This window comes from Euwallacea similis, unplaced genomic scaffold (genome assembly GCF_039881205.1).
Source record: "Euwallacea similis isolate ESF13 unplaced genomic scaffold, ESF131.1 scaffold_52, whole genome shotgun sequence".
NCBI lineage: Eukaryota > Metazoa > Arthropoda > Insecta > Coleoptera > Curculionidae > Euwallacea > Euwallacea similis.
The window spans coordinates 63,609-89,850 of NW_027098677.1; the positions used below are offsets into that span (position 1 = coordinate 63,609).

The 26,242-nt window shown below is 35.0% G+C and overlaps 1 pseudogene; it reads left to right on the plus strand.

Annotated features, from left to right (window-relative positions):
- The first annotated feature begins 4,394 nt into the window (after positions 1-4,394).
- LOC136418968 (2-oxoglutarate and iron-dependent oxygenase domain-containing protein 3-like) lies at positions 4,395-5,836 on the plus strand (annotated as a pseudogene).
- Positions 5,837-26,242: the final 20,406 nt, after the last annotated feature.

Sequence of the window (26,242 nt, forward strand, 5' to 3'; positions counted from 1 at the left end):
TCATGTTCTGTCTATCGTCACGTACATTGTGCATATCACATAAGTAATGCAATATTTCTGGGGGTAAATGGACATATAACTGTACACTACGCAACAAACGGTTTAATAGTGAATTTCGCTGGATCATTCTATGCTACTGAAAACGATGCTTCAATAATGAAACTGGTTTTAGAAGATCCAGCAGGTATAAATTCCATTCTGTTACCAGATAATATATTTATTGCTGATCGTGGATTTCTGGATGTCATAGAGAATTTAACTCGAAAAGGTGTTTATAGCAATGAAAGGTAACTGAACTCAACTAACAACGGAAGAAGCTAATATGTCACGTAAAATCATTAAAGTCAGATAGGTAATCGAAGCTGTGCATAGTATTATTTGTTAACAATATAAACTTCTACATCATCAAGTTCACAGTGCACTTTTGCCTAAAATGGAAAGATTATGCATAATTGTTGATTTTCAAAATAATAAATACAGTGAGTGACATTAATCTTTGAACACTTACGTTTGTAGCAGAAATACACCGAGAAAGAAGAGAAAAAGAAGATTTATTATAGATGTATTATTTTTTAATTAAAACTAAGAATCTTATCAACATAAATATAACACAAAAACCAAGAATAAATAACTTAAAAACAGTCTTGTTTAGCAAAAACTCAAAACATACAAACATAACATGTTACATTAATCTTTGAACACTTCCGAAATTATGGTAAATATCCTTTTGGTTACTTAATAATTCTTAATTTAATATTTGGTGTGACCACCTTTGGCGTCTATAACTGCTCTTAATCTTCGTGGCATAGATGAAACCAATTGTTCTAAGTAACTAAGCGATATTTTTTCCCATTCCTTTTTTAGATGCTCTTGCAGTTCTTTCAAGTTTGAAACCGGCCTCTCACGAACTTTTTTGTCCAAATAATCCCACAAGTGCTCAATGGGATTAAGGTTTGGGGACTGGGGCGATGTCTCGATAACTTTTGGGCAGTTGTATAAGAGCCATTCTGGCGTACGGTAGGCTTTATGCTTGGGATCATTATCCTGGTAGAATCGAAATCTGTCCAGGATCCCCGATTTTTCTGCACTGGGTCGTAGATTCTTTTTCAAAATATCAATGTACATTGCAGCATCCATATTCCCTGTAATAAAGTGCAATGTTCCTACGCCAGTTGCGGCGAAACATCCCCAAACCTTAATGTTACCACCACCATGTTTTACTGATGCAGTCAAGTTTTTACTGTCTAGGGCTGTATTGGGTTTGCGCCATACTTTTACTTTCCCATCACTTCCAAACAGGTTAAACTTCGACTCATCAGTAAAAATCACATCATGCCAGAAAGTTTCCGACTCAAACTGATGTTTTATTGCAAAGTTTAGCCGCTTTTCTTTATTCACTGCACTAATGTAGGATTTCCTTCGAGCAGTACGCGAAAAGTACCCCATCTCTTTTATCGCTCTACGAATAGTTGCGGTTGAAATTGTCACTCCTTTTCTTTGTGATAACTCTGTAGTTAATTTGGGTGCATTTATTTTCGGATTTTCTTCTATTTCCCTTTTCATCCAACGTTTATCGACTTCAGTCAATTTTTTCGGTTGACCTTTCTGAGGAATTGATTTGATGCGATTTTCCGTTTTGAAGCGACGTATGATTGCATAAACGGTTGTTCGTCTAACATTTAATAATTTTGATATTTGACCACCCGATAAACCTTCATTGTATTTAGAAATTACAAGTTTACGTACCGCAAGGGAGGTATGTTGGCCTTTACGCGACATCACTGAACTTGTATTAAAACCTTTCTGAATTTTGATAAAAATTTTAATGATTCCCGACTAAATCTTTCTAGTTGTATCAGCAGAAACAAGTTATGACACGTAGAATTGAATGGCTTACTTGTGAGCTCTAGCCTTGTGAGCGTGTTCACAGATTAATGTAACGTATCATTTTACTGCAATTTTACATAATTTTCAATAAATTCGAATTCAAAGAATTGATTTTGCTCACATTTTGAGGATTTAGACTTATATATTATCTTTCTAATTTAATAATTAAAATCATACAATGTATCAAATAATTATCAAGATATAGGCCTTTGAAAAACATATTTTGTGTTGTTCAAATATTAATGTCACTCACTGTATAATAAAAGATTAGGTTCAGACGGTGAATTGAATGACATTATAGTGCAATATACTATAGATAACAGATTAAACATGCCTAATACATTGAGTCAAAAAGATTCAGTAGAAAAATGGAATCGTAGAGAACCTAAACTTAAACAGCTCAATACAAATGACCTTCTTGATTTTCCTCGTTTAAGTGAAAACCAGTTAAAAGTGTTTTTTACTGGCTCATTTCAATTTACTGTAGTTGTTTCTTATTTGACCAAGTTGATAGATAATGATAATTTATCAACAAGCTACGTAAAAGAAACACCTAACATATTAAAAGCAGAAGTTAAATCATAACACATAAATAGAAAAATGTATCGTATTTACATTGATTATGTACCAGATGGAACATACTATGAAAGTATAAGACGTTATTGCTGTGATTGTCCTAATGGCAACCGTACTGTAGGATGTTGTTCCCATGTGCCGGCTATTATTTACTATTTGTCTTATGGACGATATCTATCTTGTATTTTCAGACCAACCGCAATTTTATCTTCAATTTTTTAAAAAACTAAGACTCCGGTGGTTATTAATGAAGGTAGTGATGAAGGCTAATTGTCCATAGTTGATTAAATTGTAGAATAAAATAATATCTTGTATTAGTTATTAATTATAATTTATTATTTATTATTTGTATTTTTATTCGTTTTTTTATTTGTATTTGTATAAGTTATTATTAGTTTATATTTTATATTCATAACATTAAAAAGAATAAATAATTGGTGACACGTTTTTCATTTTTTATTTATTTGCATGTGTTGCGACAATTTTGAAAATTTGAAATTTTTACAGGAAATGGAATTTGGACCATATTATAACATATATTAAATTTGTGAATGTCACTCAAAAACCAAAATAAAAAAATAGCACTTAAAAGTTTTTTTTAAGTTTTTGAAAATATTGCGACCCTTTAAAAATTATTAAAAAAAAAACATAAAAATTCTTCAGAATCTCAGTTACAAACTCGTTTTTGATTCATTATTGTATCTCTTTTAGTTCCTGAGATATTTGAATTTAAAGTAATAAAAGTATATCGGAGATTTATTAGTCTTTAAGATTTGTAAAAGTAGTATTAGGATAGACAATAAAATGAAGGGCAGACTGACAGGGCCACCTGAAGACAAAGCACTGTCCAACGAAGTCACTATTGCCACGACGCGCTTAAATGACCATGTGTGCTAATTATTTGGGTAACACTAAACTATTGGTCCCTTTGTAATAGGGACTAGCAGGAACTTTTCCCACGGTTCTGAGGGATTCACCAGAACTGGGAAAGTTAAGACAACAGGGACAAAAAACAGGCAGTTAATAAATTGATGGGAATAAGAGCGGTCGTGGAATAGTGAACTGGTTTGTTTGTTTCTTCTATCTTTCTTTTCCCTGTTAATAAAAAAAGCGATATACCAAATACAAAAAAATGGAGAATATTTCTAAAGTTACCCCGACAAGTATTTAGGCGATCTTTTTGACATATTTCAAGGTCACTTTGAACAATCGACTCTAAATCAAAGGGAATATTGTTTTTATAAGCAAATACATGTATTTTACACAAAAAAATTGAAATCCCTTCTATAGGCCGATTCGCCATGCTTATCTTGCTGTACCCTTTTCATAACCTTGAAGTTTATTGATAATTTTGCTTTCAGCTAAAGTTTAAATTAAAATTGTTTCTCAATTAAATATAACACCTCTATCCATTATCGTAATGAAGTCCCCATTTAATCGAATTTTGATCATTTCCCCTCAGTCAAACATATTGATTTTCTTGGTCCCTCTTGAAAGCCCAAAAGCTCTATAGTTATAGCTAAAGTATTATACGTGTGAGCATTCTCTTCATATTTCGACACCGTACTCGGCGACAAGGACAATGGCCCCTTTTCTCAGAATTAGATATTAATGATAATGTTCTGTTTTGTGTAATTTGTTATTGTAGGCATGTCGAACTTATCTAATTTATGAGCTGAGGCTACACCTTCATTTTGGAATGCTAAAATTTGTGAGCTGTCAGGGAGACAGAGAACAGACGATGTCGGGCACTTTTGGCGTTTTAGATAAAAAAAAAGGGAATTTTGAAAAAGAGAACAAGGGCACTTGCTTTGGTGGCGTCGTGTAAACAGCAGGCATTCTCTTACTCCATAAACACAGTTTTATAGAGATTAAATATTTTTAAAAAAGGGAGTTATTTTTCCACTTTTCCCTAACATACATAAAGGACAATGAGCACTGAATTGAAGGTGTGCAAAAGGCAGGAAAGAGCTAAGGAGACGTCGAAGCTTCATTCCAAAGAAACTGCACAAGACGAGTTGAAGAGAAAAGGTGTCCCTTAGTAAGTTTCAATTACTCCTTATCACCTATGCATTACCTCCTATTACCTTTTTCTTAACACATTCCTACAGTAAATATGGCCTCTTACCAAAGTTTAGCGGGCAAAGAATATTTAGTAGAATCATCATAATCATTGGGGCCTTAATTTATGTATGGTACTACTCAAAAGGTGGGAAAGAGACAATTTTAGGTATATTTTCATTATTTATTATTATCACAGAATAAACTAAAAAACATTTGATTACACATATGATGGGCGAGGACATCACGTTGAGTGTGACAAATCCTAGATGGATGAAGTAAAACAGTACACTGGCTGCATTCCAAGGAAATGTGGTCGCTTTGTTAGTGATTGAATAATCACAGAATATGAGACAGATATTTTACTGTGGTTAGCAAAAAAAGGTATAATATTAGAATCCAGCTCCACATGCAGCTCCACATGGATTATCTTCAATACAATTTTGCTTAAAGTTGTCGTAAGATGGCGACGGTTTACTTAGACGCCATCTTGATATTTAGAATATGACATCGTCTTTAAAAAATTTGCAAATCATAATGTCACATTTACAAATTAATAGGTATATCTTTGGGTGGTTCCAATGAAGGAACAACAATTATGGATCTACATTCTGGGGCATTATCTCATGGGGAAAACTTCATTAATTTTTACAAAAGCATGAAAACGAACTTTATCACCTCCACTGATTTGAAAATTTACAGATCCGTCCGGTAAAGACCTTCTAATTGAAGCTACCCACATATTTCATACTTGAACATTTTAGGGAAAAAGTCCAAAAAGTCATTGCAGAATCGTTTGGATTGCATGCGACTAAACTTTTCCTGGCATGTACGATGTTTTTCTCAAGGCTCACAGCAAAAGCTGATATGAGCATTTATGATGAATATTGGTACGTTCATGTAGATAAGGTACTGGTTAATTAGGAAGACTATATAATAAAAGCATGTGAAATGTCAATTTTTCTCAGCATACATATGAATCTTTTCGCTACATATCGCTACTTTACCTCAACGACTACAGTAAAGATATCCCGGAGGGAATATTTACTTGGACAGTCCTCAGGCTGTGTATGGCAAATGTAACTGTGGAGCTGCGGAAAGGGCGAGTGTCAATGTTCACTTCCGAGCCGGAAAATCCTCATTTTGTTGAAAAGGTACTTAACCACGTATATTTTCTTATAAAATTTGTTTTCCTTGGAAAAAAGTTACTGAAGGGCAGATATTCGCCATCACCATATCGTTTACCTGTGATCAGAATAAAAGGATCAGTGATCTTAGTTTAATTCAAAAGACTTATAAAATTAGGAAATAAATCTGTGAGAAAGAAATTAAAAAAGAGATAATATATATGTTATAACAGCCCTTCTGGGTATTCACTTTGTAATGTAGAAACCTAACTTTATTTCTTGATTATTTGACAGTGTAGATGAGAACGACGAGTCACAAAGTGAAAACTTATGTTAGGTAATTGATTAACAATAATTATTATACTAATGAATGTTTCCATTGCGATTCGATCTGTTTATATGGTTCCTCAATTGTTTACTACGTGCTGCTTTGTTTCTGTAGGAAGGTTGCAAGCGCCAGTGTTGTTGAGTACTCAGCGAAATAACTTTTAGAGAAGGTCTCGGTCCGGTGATGCATGGTGTACAAGGTTAAGGGGTTTTTATGATATAACAACTCCCCTTTTCAGAAGAAAGTTGTTACGTGGGAACAACTTTCATGGAAGATATCCGATTGGGTTTAGCTCTACTGCTTCTTCGATTTGCTCTCCTGGATGAGGACCTGGTCGTCGCTTTGGGACAGTCCTCTTGCATTGCTTGAGAAGCGGGGTTCCAGGAGGGTCTTCGAGTGGTCCGGGAGAGTCGTTACTACTGGTAGTTCCATTTTTCCTTTTCCGAGCTATCGCCGCGTATTTGCAGCAAGCGTATAGGATAACGAGTACTACTACTGTGATGATAGTGACTATTGTCATCCAGCTCATACGCGTACTGATGTATGGTTCTCTTATTAATTTGTCGAGTTCCTCTGCGTACTCGTCGAGTTTGTGGTTGGCTATGTTAAGATCGTCAGTGTCAATCTTGTCCAACTTCAGAGGCTTTAGATTGGGGACATGCACTTGTAGGGGTAGATGGTTGCAACAATCGTAGTGTATTTCTACAGGGTGAGTACCGTAGTTTGTATTATTGCTAACTTCGATAAGGTTTTGGGTCTGAATTCTCGTTTTTCTTATATCAGCTCTGCATAGGGGTTGAAGTTCGAGTATCGAGTTGACAGAAATGGTAAGTGTGACGGGATCCTGGGCTTCGCATTTGATCGTAATGGATACGTGGCTGGCGACGGTTATCAACCAACGGTTCCACTTAAGTGGCTGTATGTTATAGTCCTGGGCAAGTATTATCGAAGCCTGACAAGTCTTCGGGAGGTGTAGCTGGGGTTTTAATAGTTGAGCTTCGCATACGGCTTCATTATCAATGGGGTATGGCAGGATGTTGTAACAAATTTTCGTCTTCAGATCCAGGTTCTTGCAGGAGTTTAGGTCTTTGATAGTAACGTACAATAGGGAATCGTCATTTCGCGCCACATATTTATGAGTTACCGATAAAATATGATGAAACCCTGTTCGATTGTCCGTTATTGGGATGGGGTAAGCCCGATAGACAATATATTTGTCAGAGTCGGTTAGGGGAATATTCAGGACGAAGATAATTCTTCGATCTGACTGATAGGCCTGGAGTTCAATTATGTCCAAATATTGGGCAATGTTAGATGCGAAGATTGGGAGTGGAAGGATGTTTTTTTGTAAGGATTGCGAAATATGTTTTAAGGAGTCAAGCAAGTCATATGGTGTGATTATCGAGCTGTGGAGGAGGTTTAGACGCGCGAAGCTTATTGAAATTTCTATGTTATCAAGCGAATTTTCGAGAAAGGTGTAACTTTCCATTAGCAATTCACACAAATTAAAAATTGCCAATTGCGACGAATACCATTTGAAATCATCAGAAATATCCATTACAGACTTTCGAATTTCTTCTATGTTTTCATTAAGGGTTACTCCTTCGAGTTGGATTTGATAAACAGTATCATTGAAATCTCGTATTACCGAGGTCATAATGGATATCTGATTCTTTAATAAATTTTCTAAATGGTTTTCATCTTGGTTGAGTTTCTCGATACAATCATCAAAATACTCTCCGTCTGTGGAGTCTAGATTTCCGGATATGGCTTTCCAAACAGTGCCCAGACCGTTGAAAATTCCGCGTTTTCTTCTACGAGAGTAATTTTTTGAGTCAGCTAGTATTTCGTTGTATTTGCTATGTGCTGCCCGGGATATTTGTCCGAGGAGGCTTACGTGAGTTTGAATCATTGATTTAAATGCCATCATTCTAGGACTAGTTTTATTTATCATTTCCAAGAGGTGGTTTAAAACCTTATCGTTTTTTATAAGAGTGTCCTCTATGGTCTGGTCCAACACCTTTTGCCATCTTTCTGGTAGTAGCATAATTCCACGCTCATAAAATTTTTTGTCTTTGCTGGCAAAAAACTGATCGAGGTGGTTTTTGACCTCATCATTTGAGATGAAAGTTTTACCGTCTAAAAAATTTTGGAGTGACCGGAACAAATAATAATCCGATGGTGCCAGGTCTGGAGAATATGGTGGGTGTGGCATTGTGTCCCATTCAAGCTGTAAAAGCTTTTGGCGAGTGACCAAACTTGTGTGAGGTCTCGCGTTGTCTTGGTGAAACACTACACCTTTTCTGTTGATTAGTTCGGGTCTTTTCTGTTGAAGTGCATCCTTCAGTTTGTCCAGCTGCTGGCAGTAGACTTCCGAATTAATCGTTGTGTTATCCGGTAAAAGCTCAAAAAAAACGATTCCTTTAAAATCCCACCAAACAGACAGCATCACCTTTTTTTGGTGAATATCGGCTTTGGAAATGGTTTGAGTCGATTCATCTTTTTTGCTCCATGACCTCTTGCGTTTGACGTTGTTGTATACAACCCATTTTTCGTCCCCAGTAATGATGCGCTTCAAAAACGGATCATTTTTGTCACGTTTGAGAAGCGAATCGCAGACGTCAATGCGGCGACACAGATTTCTCTCTGTGAGAACATGGGGAACCCATATATCGAGCTTCGAGGATAATCCCAGGCCTTTCAAGTGGTCATAAACTGTTGAATTCGATAAATTTAACTTCAATCCGATCTCACGTGTTGTTATTCGACGGTTCGCATCAACTAATGCCTTTATGGCGTCTTTATCAGCTTCAACCGGCCTTCCCGAACGTGGTGCATCTTCGACATCAAAATTGCCAGATCGAAATTTAGAGAACCAGTTCTGACACTGGCGTACTGTCAACACACCTTCTCCATACACATCGGTCAATTTCTTTCTGGCTTGAACAGCATTTTTACCCTTTCTGTAGTAAAACAGTAGGATATGTCGAAAATGCTGCTTATCGCTCTCCATATTTAAAAGGGCACCAACCAAAAACTACTGCGTAGAATTAATTGAAATGTTTCACACACAAGCCTTGTTATATGAGCTCTCAAAGCATATAAAAATTATATGGCTTAAGTGTGAGGTTAAGTGCAAAAAAATACCATTAAATCCTCTGTCGGGAAAAAACGAAATTACTTTCCGAACAACCTAATAGTAACGAATTTACTACAGATTTTGCGGATTTGTCTTTTAAGGAGTATGCCTGAGTGAATTTTGTAAGTTCGTCTCTTATAGTTAGGGCATAATTTCTCGGGGGATACTCAAAAATATCGATATTTATTCGTTCAAACGGTGTTTTGGAAGTTTCTGTAATTACTAGGGGTTGACTTAATTTTTTCCGGCACACCTTATTCTTCTGACAGATTTCGCACGATTTTATGAATTTGTCTACGTCTTTCGATAGACCTGACCAATAGTATCGTTCTCTAATTCGACGAATTGTTTCGTTTACTCCACGGTGGAGATGGGTTTTACCAAGGTGATATTGTTCGAGAATTAGGGGTATTTCATTTTGGCTAGGGGTAGTTACTGCGTTTTGACAGATGCATAACTTTATATCTAGGTCGGCAAAAATAAAAGAAAATAGTTCTAGGATTGGCAGATCGAGTTTGTTTTCTACGTAATACATTTTTGAAAGATCGAGAGTTTCTCGTCCTTTGTACAGGATATAAAACAAGTGCTGGACGACCGTTTCTGGATCGAATGGAAGAGGTATGATAAAATATTTCCGGTTTTTTATGGATTTACTAAGAAAGACGTTTATTTTGGTTAGGGAGAATTCTACACCTTCTTCCAATATATCGTCTAAAATGGTGTGATGTAAATTTTCTAACTTATTTTGCCAAAGGAAACTTATTATGTCTTTATGATTTTTGTTCAAAAGCTGATCATTAGAAGTTTTAATTTTTGAATAGTCAATTAAGGATGTAGACGCATAGAGGTCAGTGAATTTATTATATTCGTTTGTTAAAGCTTCGTCATCAATTTGTTGACCTAGTACCTCATGGGTTGCGCTTGACTCATCGGTTTCGTTGGATGCAAGCATTTTAGTATGAAAGTTCGAGCAATCTTTAAAATGATTAATTTTTATTCTAGATAACGCATCTGCGTTTTTGTTAGCTTTACCGGATTTATGAATTATTCTATAATTATACTCCTCAAGTTTGAGGCGCCATCTAGCTAACCTACTACCTGGGTCTTTAATAGAAAAAAGCCAAGTAAGCGGACGATGATCCGTTATTAAAGTAAATTGTCTACCGAATAAGTAAGGTCTGAAATGTTTGACTGCCCATACAATAGCCAAAAGTTCTCTTTCAATAGTGGAATACTTCGTTTCCGCACTACAGAGAGTTCTTGAAGCATATGCAACTGGTAAGTCTTTTCCAGTTGGACCTTGTGAAAGTACGGCTCCGATTGCGAAGGCACTAGCATCCGTAGTTAAAAGGAATGGTTCTTCGAAATTTGGATATATTAGAATTGGGTCTGAAATTAACGCGTTTTTTAGTGTTTCGAAAGCTTCTTCACAGTCAGTATTAAATTCGAATTGTACGTCCTTTTGTAAGAGTCTAGTGAGAGGTTTAGATTTTTTTGCGAAATTGTCGATGAATCGACGATAATAACCGGCTAGTCCAAAAAATGATTTGATGTCTTTTGGATTCTTAGGTTGAGGGAAATTTTGGATGCATTCAATTTTTGCGGGGTTCGGTTTTACTCCGTCAGGGGTGATTAGATGTCCTAGGTAGGCGACTTCTTTTCTGAGAAATTCGCACTTATCAGGTTGGATTTTTAAATTTGCATCTCTTAGTTTTTTAAAGACATCAGTGAGTCGGGAAATATGCTCGTGAATAGTTGCAGAATAGACGATGATGTCGTCCATATAGACTAAACATCTTTCATTCAATATGCCGCAAAGAATATTGTCCATGACTCTTTGGAATGTGGACGGGGCGTTTTTAAGGCCAAAGGGCATTCGAATGAATTCGTAGTGACCGTGGTCAACGGAAAATGCAGTTTTAGGTATATCTAGGGGTTCAATTTCGATCTGGTGGAATCCAGATGCCAAATCGAGGGTGGTAAAATACTGGCATTTTCCTAGCTGGTCTAATATGTCAGAGATGTTAGGCAAGGGGTATCTATCATCGACAGTGTATTCATTTAATTTTCTATAGTCTATTACTACTCTCCATTTTTGTTTGTTAGTAGAATCTAGTTTTTTAGGGACGACCCATACCGGGGAAGACCAAGGGGACGTGGATGGTCTTATAATGTTTTCTTTGAGCATCTTATTTACTTGGGATTTGACTTCTTCTTTGTGAACTTGTGGGTATCTGTATGATTTCGTAAAAATTGGTTTAGTTTGACCTGTCTTTATTTCATGTTTGATTTTACTAGTGAAGGTCAAAGAGTCACCTTCAAGGAAGAAAATATCCTCGTGTTCGAGACAAAGATTTGTGATCATTTCTTTTTCTTCGTCGTTTAAATGTTCTGTGCGAAGTTGAGATTTAATTATTTGAATTCTAGAAGTATCTTTCCTGGGCGATTGCGCTACATTTTCGTATTCATTAGTAGTATCATATTTTAATATTGCGTGCAGATCAAAATGCTCGATTTGAACATTGGAAAAATTTACCGTTTTGGGGATTGCGTTCGCATTAAGTACTGAAGTTAGAAATTCACCATTATCATTTACGTATACTAGGGCATTAGGGATATGGACCTTTTCAATTTCTTGTCTTGATAAAATCGCGTTTGTATTTCTTAATTCACATTTAAGTTTACATATTTGTTCCGTCCTGGCATCAATATTGACTTCATTATTATTAAACTCATCGTGTTTGTCTACACAATACTCGTCATGTTTGTCTAAACAACCTTCGTCGGCTTTAAACAATGGTATGGTTTTAAAGTTTGTTATTAATTGTCTGTTATTTAAATCTATAGTACATTGGTAATGATCTAGAAAATCTAGTCCGAGAATGCCATCAAATTCGATGTTAAGGTCATGAATAAATACTTTCATAGGGTCTTTTGGGTTAAAAGGGATTAGAGTTGATTCGTTAATGATGATTTTTTGGTCAGTTATTCCTTGAATAGTTGTCTTTTCGGGGAATCGCTGCTTGAAATTTCTTACAGTATTATTTTTGAATATTGATATTCCTGCGCCTGTATCTATTAGTAGTCTGAATGTGTTGGATGCATCTTTTATATAATAAAGATTTTTTGAAGGAATTGAAAAAAATGGGTTTACAGGAAATTCTGGTCTGAAAAAGTGTTCGGGTTGTTCAAAGTTGGGTCTTGGATTGATAGGTTTTTTGGGACATTCTTGTTGGACATTATAGGTGGATGATTTTGGTCGGGGTACACGGTAAAATCCTGTTGGTTAGAATTCGCATTGTCATAATTCGTGAAGTTTTGTAGTGTTTCATTGCATTTTGGTGTTGAATAGGAATTATTTGAATAAGAAGGGTCATTGTATTGTACAAAATGGGCTCTGTGTCCGTTAGAAAAATTTGGATTTCTTTGAACTACTGAAGGTCGATTAAAATTTGAATTCTGAAAGCTTTGTCCATTGGGTCTAGGATATTGGTTGGAGTTGGGATGATTAGTGTGAGATGGTAGATTTTGTCCATTGGGTCTAGAAAAGGAAGATTGTCGATGGAAGTTCGATTTTTGGAAGTTATTTGGTCGGGAATGATTGGGGAAGTTATTATTTGTGGATATGGTGTGATTTGGGTGGCTGCGACATTCGTTGATCGTATGTCCCAGACGTCCGCAATAGTTACATTTTGATGGTTGTGAGTTGGGTTTCCTGGATAAATGTGGTTGTTGTGTTTGTTTGAAGGGTCTCTGATTTTCGTAATAAGATAATTGTAGTTCGCGTCTAATTCTGACCTGAGCTTCCAAAATTGATCGTGGGTTCGAAGCTCGAATTATTTGACCAATTCGAGGATCAAGACCAATCAATAATGTGTTTAGGGCCATTGTTTCTATTAGTATTATTTGAGCTTGTTTTTCTACGATGGATAGAGGGGATTTATTGATGCTGGCATACATCTTAGCAAGTAAAACTTGGACTCTATTTAAAAAGGTTAACGGATTTTCGCTAGGTAACTGTTTGGTTTTTTGTAAATCCTGTATTAACGATGATAAGTCGCGAGTGTCTCCGAAGTGAGCTGTTAGTAATTGTTTGATTTCCTGATAGGAATTTGGATTTCTTGAGCTTATCAATTGTGCGGCTCTACCTCGCAATTTGTTTTTTATGTGAATTACTAATAACTGTTTTTGATCGCCTACTGCCATAGTAAGAGCATAATCGCAAGCATTTAGGAAAGTGTGTAGGAATATTTGGTCTCCTTCAAATTCGGGGATAACTGAGAAGATTTCGTTCAAGGAATAGGGTTCAATTTCGGCTATTTTTGCTTCAGTTTTTTCTTGGGTCATTTTTATAGGGATTGGATAATCGAACAGTTCGTACTGAATATTGGAGTTTCAAAAATAAAGTGAAAATTAACGTGACGATTCGCTATGACTTACAATAAGATCCACATTTTTAGCGTCTTGTCTCGATGGCTGGATACTACCAGGGGTTTCACCAGGTGTTCCTTCCGTAGAATTGTTGCCGGTCGAGAGAGGCGTCTTCAGGGGGTCTTCTTTAGGTTCTGTCCGTCAAAGGATAGGGATCCACCGCTGCTAGTTAGAGTACTCGTGTTCTAACAACGTTTTTAGGAATCCTACCGACTGCGCCACTTGTTATAACAGCCCTTCTGGGTATTCACTTTGTAATGTAGAAACCTAACTTTATTTCTTGATTATTTGACAGTGTAGATGAGAATGACGAGTCACAAAGTGAAAACTTATGTTAGGTAATTGATTAACAATAATTATTATACTAATGAATGTTTCCATTGCGATTCGATCTGTTTATATGGTTCCTCAATTGTTTACTACGTGCTGCTTTGTTTCTGTAGGAAGGTTGCAAGCGCCAGTGTTGTTGAGTACTCAGCGAAATAACTTTTAGAGAAGGTCTCGGTCCGGTGATGCATGGTGTACAAGGTTAAGGGGTTTTTATGATATAACATATATATTATAGATAATATAAATAATTAATAAAAAAATATTATGATAAATAATTAAAAAGAAGCCATATTCTACATGATAATTGCTACTCCTGAGATATATCCCTTTTTGGTCCGGTCCTTTAAGTCTGACATCTTTTTTTTTTCAATTCACTATTTAATTTTCATTCACCAAACTGTCAAGGATTAGATACGGGTTTTTCCATTGATCAGCTTTATGTTTCGTACCTTTACGCCCAAATTATTTCTCTTTTTATGTCTACTTATGAGACTCTGTATTTCAAGTCATCTAACAGAAAAAATACGATTTTTATCATATAATAAGGTGTTCTATTAATTTTTTGGCAACCGTGCTCCTCGAGGACCAATGAACGAGGTAACATACGGTGGATCACAAAAATATTCGGACAACAAATCTAATTAACTATACTTACCGTTTTAAATGGATATTTAAAAGAATTAGACAAAAAATATTCAATGGCGAATTTCTAAGATATTTTTCCTACCATAAAATGATTTTAATTTCCAAATAAACCATCGAAATCGAAAGAAAATTCTCGCATATAATTATATGGTCATTTCCCATAGGAACCCATAAACATGTACCACGTGCATAAACAAAAATCATGACACACTCCAGAATTCAGCACCTTCAGCATCTTTTTATTATATAAAGCCAGGTGTTTAGCATAGATTATTATTATTTGTTATAATCATCCGTTAGTCTAGTTGCTTGTACATCGAGTACAAATTTAATTATAATTTTTGAAATAAATAATTTTTAAAAAGAAGTTTTCTTTGAATGAAAACTTAACTGGCGCATTCGGTAGGATCCTTTCGGGTGCAACGGTAAAAAGTGAAAAATTCGGAAAAAAACGAGTGTTCGAGTGTTTACGACCCAATAAAGAGGCGTTACATTTTCGAGATCTCCAAACACCAGCACCATCTGTTTCTACAGTTAAGAAAGGATCAACATTACACGGACCCGGTGACTCCTGGTTAGCATCGCTTTTTGGACATTCCAACAACGAAGCAATCACTAGGACCACTACAATCCAGATAAGCAAACAGCATTTTTCCTGCAAGCAGAAACTAATACGGACTGACAAGAAATCTTGTAAGTCATCAACTTTAATTCTACACATATTGTACGAATTGTACCAGTCATAATAAGTTAATTTATGAAAAAATTCAAAAAACAGATTCTAAGTGATATTACTTATCCGCGTCTGAGAACTACTTCAGAAGCAAGTAATAGTTCTATTGAATATCACATTGACCAACTTTATAGTAACGTAACTCCTACTCTTAGCACTAGTTTAGTAAATCCTTGTAATCAAGATAGTAAAAATATGGCTGACGCCTTGAGGTCCACGGTCACTTTATTGAAAACCTTTGACGGAACTCCCGCCAAATTAGAATCATTCATCGGGCAAATAGATACATTTTATACCAGATATTATAACAATGATCCGTCTCAACAAGAATACGTTCTATTAGCAATAAAATCAAAAATCTTAGGACAAGCCAAAGATTTTCTTCTGTCTCGTCCAGATTTACAGAATTGGAATGATATTAAAATTGCCCTCAAACAAAAATTTAGCGACCCTATAACAAGGGCAAATCTTCAACAACAACTGATATTCTTATCAAAACGAAACGAGACCACGCAGGACTATATATGTAAACTCAAGGCCTTAGTTACCCAGATCAACACAAAAATTTGTTCGGAAGTAGGTAATATAGAAGCACGAAACATTCTAATAGCTCAAAATGAATTAACTGCTATTCAAAATTTATTTGCAAACATCTCCAATGAATTACGAACACTGTTAATTGTGCAGCAACCTCAAAATCTCGATCAAGCAACGGACATTATCACAAATTACGAAATATTGATGAGCCAAAATAATTTCAAAAATAGCTATCTAACTCAAAACCGATCCCCTAATTCAAGATCAAATCCAAATAACAACCAGAATTTCCAAAAATTCACAAGATCAACAAACTTTCCTTCGTCGAGCTTTCAACCAATGAATCGACCACCCCTAGTGCAACCTCATCGATTTATAAATCAACAACCCAAAAATTTCCCACGAAATCAAGCCATGTATCAAAAGAATTCGTATCGAAACCCCAGTAGACAATATCCACAACCAATGTCCGGAGTGAGCACAGCACCACCCCAGACGCATAAAAGCTTTCCTCAGCCGAATCCCCAGCGAAATCCATTCCAACATCAATTCCGACAACCCTTTGCACAACAACCCCAACGATCCCAACCGAAATATACATTTCAAGAACTAACACATTTAGAAAACAATGATTCTTATCCGGATGCAACAGACTTTTTAGTCGATAATGAGGCAGGACAGGAAGAATATATTGAATTAGCAGAAAACTGTAATGAAAATTTTCAGACATCAGCCTCTCAGACAAAATCGCATGGATAAACGTAAATAGCTTTCAAGTCAATCAATTACCTTATATCAAAATCCCTAATCTTCAAATAAAATTATTAATAGACACGGGTTCTCACGCATCTCTCCTCAGACCCTCACTAGCAGAAAAACTATTCCCTGAAAAAATAAGACCACATAAAAGCACCTTACAAACATGCGTAGGTACCAAGGAAACCACACATCAAGCTAAGATTCCCTTATTACAACCATACGGAATATCAGAATCCATCAATTTCATCCTTCATCCCTTCCACGAATACTATGATGGAATATTAGGACTAAAAGATCTTTGTAAACTAAACCTTAATATAGATCTTAAAAATCAGGTGTTAAAGAATAATAACTTTGAGATTCCCTTTCAGTATTGAAAGAATTTTGAACAATATAAAATTGAAATTCCCCCTTTTACGTTACAGAAAACCCTGATAAAAACGACATTACCAAACAATACTACATGGATAATAAATCATTATTGCAATGAACAAATTGAAATACAACCCACATCAATCACAGTTCATAATCAAGCGTATACAGTGGATATCCTTAACCACTCCGACAAGTCCGTTATATTGGAATATGATATAAGCAAAAACTTGCCATTAGATCCCATAGAACTTAATAACTATGAAATCTTTAACTGGGAAATAACAAATACTCATTCACGCCAAGAGATTCAAAAACAGAAATGTAAAAACATAAAATTAAAGGACTTAATAAGACATGAACATTTGAATCTAGAAGAACAAACGCAACTCTTTAATTTACTAAATTCATACCAACGAATCCTGTACAAACCAGGTGATGCCTTAACTTTCTCAAATCAAGTTAAACACGTCATCAACACCTCGGATGAAATACCGGTACATGCCAAGAACTATCGTTACCCGTTTATACATAAAGAAGAAATTAACAAGCAAATTGATCAAATGCTACAGAATGGAATAAGCAGGCCCTCTTATTCTCCATGGAGTTCGCCAGTGTGGATAGTACCAAAGAAAATGGACGCATTGGGAAAAAGAAAATGGAGAATAGTGATTGATTACAGAAAGCTGAATGAAAAAACAACAGACGATTGCTACCCGCTACCAAACATAACAGATATTCTTGACAAGCTAGGTAGAAGTCAATATTTTACAACACTAGATCTTGCTAGCGGATTTCACCAAATAGAAATGGATCCAAAGAGTATACCAAAAACAGCCTTTAATGTGGAACATGGTCACTATGAATATACGCGTATGCCATTCGGACTTAAGAACGCCCCTTCAACTTTCCAAAGGGCTATGGATAATGTTCTCCGTGGATTGCAAGGAAAGATCTGTCTTGTTTACATGGACGACATCATTATTTATTCGACGAGCCTTCAGGAACATATTAACTCATTAAAATCAGTTTTTAATCGATTAGACTCATATAACATGAAAATACAATTGGACAAATCAGAATTTCTTAAAAGAACAGTTGAATTCCTAGGTCACATCGTTACTTCTGACGGAATAAAACCGAACCCTAAGAAAATAAATGCAATTAAAGATTTTAAAATCCCTAAGACACCGAAAGAAATCAAATCATTTTTAGGCCTCATCGGTTATTATAGGAAATTCATCAGAAATTTTGCCAAGGTAACCAAACCTCTAACACAGTGCCTCAAAAAAGGCGCAAAAATTATTCACGATAAAGCATTTTTGACGCTTTTAACCTTTGCAAAAGTCTTCTCATGAATGACCCCATACTCCAATACCCCGATTTTAAGAAACCCTTTATTTTAACTACTGACGCTTTAGACTATGCAATTGGAGCTATATTATCCCAGGGACCTATCGGATCGGATCTCCCCATTGCCTATGTTAGTAGAACCCTCAATCCAGCTGAGCGTAATTATTCAACCATTGAGAAAGAGCTTTTAGCCATCGTTTGGGCAACGAAGTACTTCAGGCCGTACCTATTTGGTCGAAAATTCACAATAGTGACCGATCACAAACCTCTTCAATGGTTGTTCTCAATAAAAGAACCTAACTCCAAATTGGTTAGGTGGAAGCTACAAGAGTATAAATACGACATTCAATACAAAAAAGGCACAAAAAATTCAAATGCAGATGCATTATCTCGCCCACCTAAAGAATTAAATCCAGTAGAGGTTGAACCACCCTTAACACATGTCTCAGCAGTAGCAGAAAAGAAAAAAGACCCCGAAGATCAATATTTGTGGCATGAGAAAGTTAAGCACTTCTTCGAAACACAAGAAAATCTGTTTGAAAAACCTAGAAAGATACCAATGAACATTCCACGCCAATCTAAACCCAAAATTAAGATTTTATCCGATATTCAAGTCAAACCCCCAAAAGAGAAACCTCCAATACCACAGGTCATCAATGAAGATACTCAAACCACGCCCAGTACCGTAACCGCGAAAGAAATTGAAAACTCTGAAACAGAAACAATTCACACATCACGAGAAAATCCTATTATTGGAGCACCTTATGTTAAAAAGAGCCTAAATATATACAAAAATCAGGTCATATTTAAATGGACTAACAAAGAAACCCCATATGCTATGACACAAAAGTTATTTGACATAAAACAAAGAAAAACTATATTCATCAATGAAACTCCAGAGACAAAAGAGATTCAAAAACTTCTTGTAGAACAATTACCGCCCAACACCTATTGTTTATTTTTTCCTCAGAAGGAATTGGAACCGATAATAATCAGGATTTTCCAGGAAACCTTCCAAAATACCGCATATACACTCGTTATATCTAATACATTGCTAGAAGATGTAACTGACCTCGATGACCAAAAAGAAGTAATAGAAAGATACCATACGACCAAAACCTCGCATCGTGGAATCAGTGAAAATATTAAAAATATAAAACAACATTATTACTGGCCGAATTTTGAACGAGACGTCATAAATTATATAAATACGTGCGAAACATGCCAGAAAACGAAGTATGACAGGCACCCCTACAAGATTATATATAAACCCACACCAACTGGACATAAACCCTTTGAACATCTTTACATAGACGTATATTCTATCTCTCAACAGAAATATCTAACCATACTAGACAATTTTTCAAAATTCGCAGCAGCCTACCCTACGAATGAAACATCCATTGAGATCTGTCAAAATTTAATTAAATTTTTCGCTCACCATGGAACCCCTTCTAAAATAACAACTGACAGTGCAAAAACATTTCAAAGCTTTTTACTTCAAGATCTCTGTCGAACCTATAAAATTGAGTTACACCACACCACACAGTATAATCCAAATTCAAACTCCCCAATTGAACGTTTTCACTCGACCCTCAAGGAAAGTATAATCGCCCTTAGAGACAATCATCGAACAAAAACTATCCCAGAATTAGTAGATCTTGCCGTTTTAAATTATAACAATAGTATACATTCTTCCCATGATTACACTCCTTTTCAAATCATTAAAGGAAATCTTAACTATCAATTAAATTTCGAAAAGAATCTTAATCAGCTTCAAAGTGATTACATTTATGAGTTATCAGATATTTTTAAGGAACTCCACGAAACAATTAATTTGAAATTAAGTGCAAGAAAAGCCAATATACTAGCTAAACTTAATAAAGAACGAGAAGACGACCCTGAAATACCAGAAGGTACCAAGCAATTGATCAGTACCCCCTCTAAATTATCAAACAAATTAAAACCCAAATATCAAATAACCAACTTTCAAGGTCAAAGACATCCCAAGGACATTAAAAGACGATATTTTCAGAACAAAAAAGATGAAGATTATCCTAGCACTTCTGCCGATGTTCATTAAAGCCCAATATCGTATAGAAGAGATAACCAATCCTCTGCTTCCAATCAACCAAGGACCAGGCTACATCGTTCATGGTCAACACTATGCCAACTATCATGTAAATCTAACAAACATCCGTAAGTGTTTAAGATCAACGGAACAAACCTTAACTCAACTTGAAAAAACCCTAATTGTGACCCAGACAAACCATAATGCACTACTTTTAACACGAGTTAATGCCCTATCTACCAAAATCGAAGCCATAAAAACATTCGTCAAACATTATTCTGCACCATTAATCAGAACTAGAAGAGGACTTATCAACTTAGCAGGAAAGGTACAAAAATATTTATACGAAACCCTTAATGCAGATGATGGAGAACGTTATGACAATTATCTGAAAACACTACAGTCAAATCAAAAGATCCTACATCAAGATATTTCTTCAACGCAAACAGTGATTAAACGACTTGGCAAGGATATTGATACGCAACTAATCAACGTCATAGAAAACCAGCACAATGTGCAGATGCATCTAACTAACCTAACTCAAGCAGTGCAAACTTCACCACTTACTATTCATTTCATACTATGTCTCGATAATTTGGACTATAACCTTCAAGTTATTGCCGACATTTGTGAAAACGTACAAACAGCGATGGATTTTGCAAAGACCAATGTCTTACATCATAGCATTTTGAAATATAAAGAACTACGAACCCTTCTAGACCATCTCATCCCTAGCAATAAAATTCCTTTCAACAATCTTATCAGTTACTATGAAATAGCTCGCGCTGATGTAACTATAAGAAATGACCTAATCATATTCCACATAGTAATTCCTTTAATAACAGGAGAACCCTACATTCTCTATCAACTTTACCTTATACCCATTGGTAACCACATCACGACAACGTCAAATCCCTATCTATTACGAACCACAAATATTTCCTTTAATCTAAAAACCATTTGCCCAAAGGCTGAAGGCCTTTTTCTTTGCGATCAAAATCTATTACGCACAGATGAACCCTGTATTATTGAAACCATCAAACTCATTAAACACTGCCCTATGATTCCCATTGTCTATAATAAATCCTCAGTCATCCAATTCTCGGATAACTCCCTACTCATGATACCAGTCTCAAAAGAAGTGATTGAATTTCAATGCCCAAATCAGCATACAATTGAAACCCTCACAAAAACCTCACTTGTAACCCCTTTTGAATGTCACGCAAAAATTAAGAATAAGACTTATGAGGTACAGAAACCTGATATAATTCAATTACGCTTAAAACTACCACAAATCCCTATTGACGAAAATCTCAAAGAAAACATTAAACCCCTAAAACTTAAAGAAGTTAATTTCAATAATCTACATGAAGACATGGAAATTGCACGACAATTAACAGTGCATCATCTAAAGGAATTTGATGTAGTAAGCACTAGTATATCTATTTCCTCTATAATTCTTATTGTAATCATAATAATAGTCATATTCCTGTATTACTATTACTATTATAAACCAAAGAAAAATGTAAAAATGGCCCTACAATTAACATCTCTCGAAAATAAAAACCTCTTATTTTCTCAAACTTAAGGAGGGAGGAATTATATGGTCATTTCCCATAGGAACCCATAACACATGTACCACGTGCATAAACAAAAACCATGACACGCTCCAGAATTCAGCACCTTCAGCATCTTTTTATTATATAAAGCCAGTGTTTAGCATAGGATTATTATTATTGTCATAATCATCCGTTAGTCTAGTTGCTAGTATATCGAGTACAAATTTAATTTTAACTCTTGTTATTTTTATTTGAAATAAATAATTTTTTAAAAAGAAGTTTTCTTGGAATGAAAACTTAACTGTACTAATACTTAATTGTAAAAAAGGAAAAAAAACTGTTTTTTTTTTTTTAATTTTCAAGTAAAATAGATATGTGTGTGGAAGATTGGATTAATTTCGAACATCATCGTTTACGTAAAATGTCGAAAATAAAAGTAAGAGTAGAAATTGAAGACAACCAATTTTACGGTCGTTTAAAAATCTATAAAGACCATGTAGCTATATTCCCAGATGACGAAGAAATACGCTCGCTTTGTTTCCAACCAAGAGAGCTCCATGGATTGATAGAGGTGGGTAATCGGCGCATCGAAATAAATCAGCGTTTTCAGAGGCCCCCGATTATATTCTATCTAAAGACCTCAGCGGAGAGAGATATTTTTGTAGAAAAATTTAAAAGCTTCATAAGGTATGTAATATTCTAACCAGTTTTTAATTTTTAATGTGCAATTCAACTCCATGTGGAGACTCAAGTGACTGGCAAATTTGATTGTTATAACTGATTGCTCATTGTATTTCCAAATTGAATTTCCAACTATCACCTACAAAAGTAGCAGACCAATTTGAAATCAAAATCGGTTGGGGTATTATGGGTGGGGTAACTTTTTTGTCACACTTGGTTTGGATTGCTTTTTGTTGGGTTTCTTTTTTGTATTTATCCATCAATATGTCATATTGATGATCAAATATCATGGGCTTATTGCCAAAAGTGGCCAAGTTAAAATAGTAAGTTCTTAGTAAATTGCATTTTAATATTAAAGCTCTTTGTAAAATCAAGAAATTTTGACAAGTATATGAATTTTGGAATATAGATGTATGAGATACCGTATTTTTTAATAAACTTACTAAAATATAAGTTTTTGAAAAAATATGATTTGGGCATTTTATAACGTAAGATAAAATAATTCAAAATTAAGTTGGTCATGAATAAAAAACCAAAATAAAAATAATAACATTACATTTTATTTTTATGATAAAATTTTCTAAATCACTTATTGGTTCAGGTATGCTCACAGTTTTTTTTCTTATCCACTGGGATAGATTTATACCAGTGGTACTTTATACCATAGCTTAAGCAGACTATTTTCTTTTCAGGGATTGCTAAAAGTGACATACAATATCAAAATATCTGGGAATTTCAGCCACTCTTTCTTTGCCAAAAATCCTTAAAACACGAAATTTAGGGTCGCTGTAATTATACTAGAAAAAAATACAACTGGGTTTCGTCTTTTCATATCTCATTACTTTTACCTTTGGACACGAAACTTGATTTTCTAAATCGTCTTTATTACGATTTTTCAAAAAGACTGACGCCAAATACAATCAAACTTCAATAAGTCGAACTTTGATAACTCGAATCAAATTCACTGGATTTAGCACTAAGGTTATAAATTATGTATAATTTTTACTCAATAACTCGAACTTCTATTACTCGAATATCTTGATAAGTCAAACGTAATATTTGGCGCCGGCTTCGATAAATCGAATTTTCAGGGGAATTCCCTAATTGCCTGTCTTTTAGCCGTTCCCATCGATTCCTTCCTACGCGCTTCAGTTAAGTTAATGAGCTGAACTTGCATGCATGTTAACGTTCTTTGTTACAAAATAGTAAATATTTTCTTGTTTTATATTATAGTACTGGCAAACTTTTATTTTAATTAAACTTTTATTACTTTTATTAAAATGTCAACAAAACGCCTTTTAAAAACTTTATCTATTGATGAGAAATTTAGACTCATAAAAGAGATGGAAAGTGGCTCACGAAAGAAAGATGTAGCTACCAAGTATGAGGTTCCGGCAAGTACAGTGTCTACCATTTTAAAAAATAAGCAAGCAATTATTACCGCGTTCAAAAGTGGTGTAAGTGGCAGTTCCAAAAGGCTTAAAAAACCTACGTACGAGGATGTGGACAAAGCAGTTTTAGAATGGTTTAAATCAGCAAGAAGGCAGAACTTACCTATATCCGGGGGGTTAATTAAAGAAAAAGCTTTGGAATTTAGTCGAAAATTAGGACAACCCAATTTCAAGACAAGCACGAGGTGGTTGGATAATTGGAAACGAAGGTATTTTGCATCCATTCATATAAATATAGTGCTTAAAAATTTTTTTTCCCTTTTTTAAGGTGTGACATTTGTCATAAGAAGGCTTGTAGAGAGAGCAATGATGTGAGTGACGAGGACTGTACGAAATGGAAACGTAATGTTTTGCCACATTTATTGGAAGGTTATCGACCACGAGATGTATTTAACGCGGATAAGACTGGCTTATTTTTTAAATGTCTCCCAAATAACACCCTAACTTTTAAAAATCAAAAGTGTCATGAAGGAAAACACAATAAACAGAGAGTTACATTGATGATTGCCACAAACATGGATGGATCAGAAAAATTGAAATTGCTCTTGATAGGAAAAAGTAATCAACCTCGCTCTTTTCGAGATGTAAAATGGTTACCTGTCGAGTATAAAACAAACTCAAAGGCGTGGATGACAAGCAATTTTTCAAGAGTGGTTGTTAAATTTGGACAACTAATTTGGAAACATGAAAAGAAAAATCTTTTTTTTTATCTATAACTGTCCAGCCCATCCTAAAGACATTCAATAAAGGTTAAAATTTATCAAACTTGTTTTTTTCCGCCTAATATGACATCAAAATTGCAACCCCTTGATCAAGGTATCATACAAAATGTGCAGTGTCATTATCGACGCAGAATTTCAAGAAAAACAATCAAATGTTTGGAAGAGAACAAAACAATTAACATAACATTAATGGACTGCGTTAATGAGGTGAATAGTGCTTGGAATACCGATGTCAGGCCCGAGACCATTTCAAATTGTTTCAAGAAAGCGAGATTTGGTCAATACTCCGAGTGGGAAAATGAAGATGAAATTCCTTTGATTTTCATTAGTGAACGATTGAAAGAAAGAAGAGAAGAAGAAATTCAGTTGCAAATGGAATATGAAGCTTGAGAAAATCTTAAAGCTAAAGAAGGTGTTACCTTTAATGATTATGTCAACGTCGACGATGATATTGTTACTTCGGAGTTTCCCACAGATGAAGACATTATCGAGTTCTGCAGATTCGAATCTAAACCACCTGACAATAAAGATAACAGCGACAGTGATGTAGAGAACACTTTAGAAGATAATCTGCCGCAACCACCCTCAAACACGTTGGTTGCAAATTCGATAAGTGTTTTGCGTTCGTTTTTAAAAACTAACGAACATACGACAGACTCGTTGTATAACGGTTTGAATAACATTGAAGCTTTCTTTGAAATTAAATTAAAAAACCTTCTCGTCAGTCACAAATAACTGAATTTTTTAGATTAACATAAAAACTACCACACTACCACTGGAATAAAACATACGAACATAAATTATATTTTACTTGATAAGTCGAAGTCTCGATAACTCGAATTTTGTTTGTGGCAAGACGTAATTTGAGTTATCGAAGTTCGACTGTATTTTAAATCCAAAAGTCATAGAATTGTAACTCCTCGACGTATTATGAGTCGCTTGTCTTATTTTTCACCCTTCTTGAGCGCGCCGGCTTAAATACATTGAGAAAGTCATTCGTTCTTTAGATTTCACAATTTTTTTTTGCTTTTTCTATGGCATTATGCATAGAGTCCACTTCCATCTAGAAATGGCCTTTCTCTAAAACATTGTGTTGTATAACCTTGATATTGGTATGTCGTATGACATACAACGGTAATGCAGCAATGAACTGATTATGATTTTGTTTACTACACGCATCAGAGAATAAACTAATCTCTTTTATAACTTGTGGAATTGTTTTAATCCATCTTAACAATGCGGTTCCAATTTCTGCACTACCTCTTTGCGTGGACCGTTTATTTCGGTCCACGCAAAACAGAATACATTATTGAGAAATGCCGCTTCATAAATTGTGAAGTTATTTGCACATAATTTTAACAAGTAATACATTTGAGATATTCCAGTGGCAGGTATCTGAAGTATACTTTGTAAGTCAAAAGTAGCGCTAAAGAAGGTACTATCTATCTTCAGTAGGTCGAATTTTATCTAAATTTTTCGC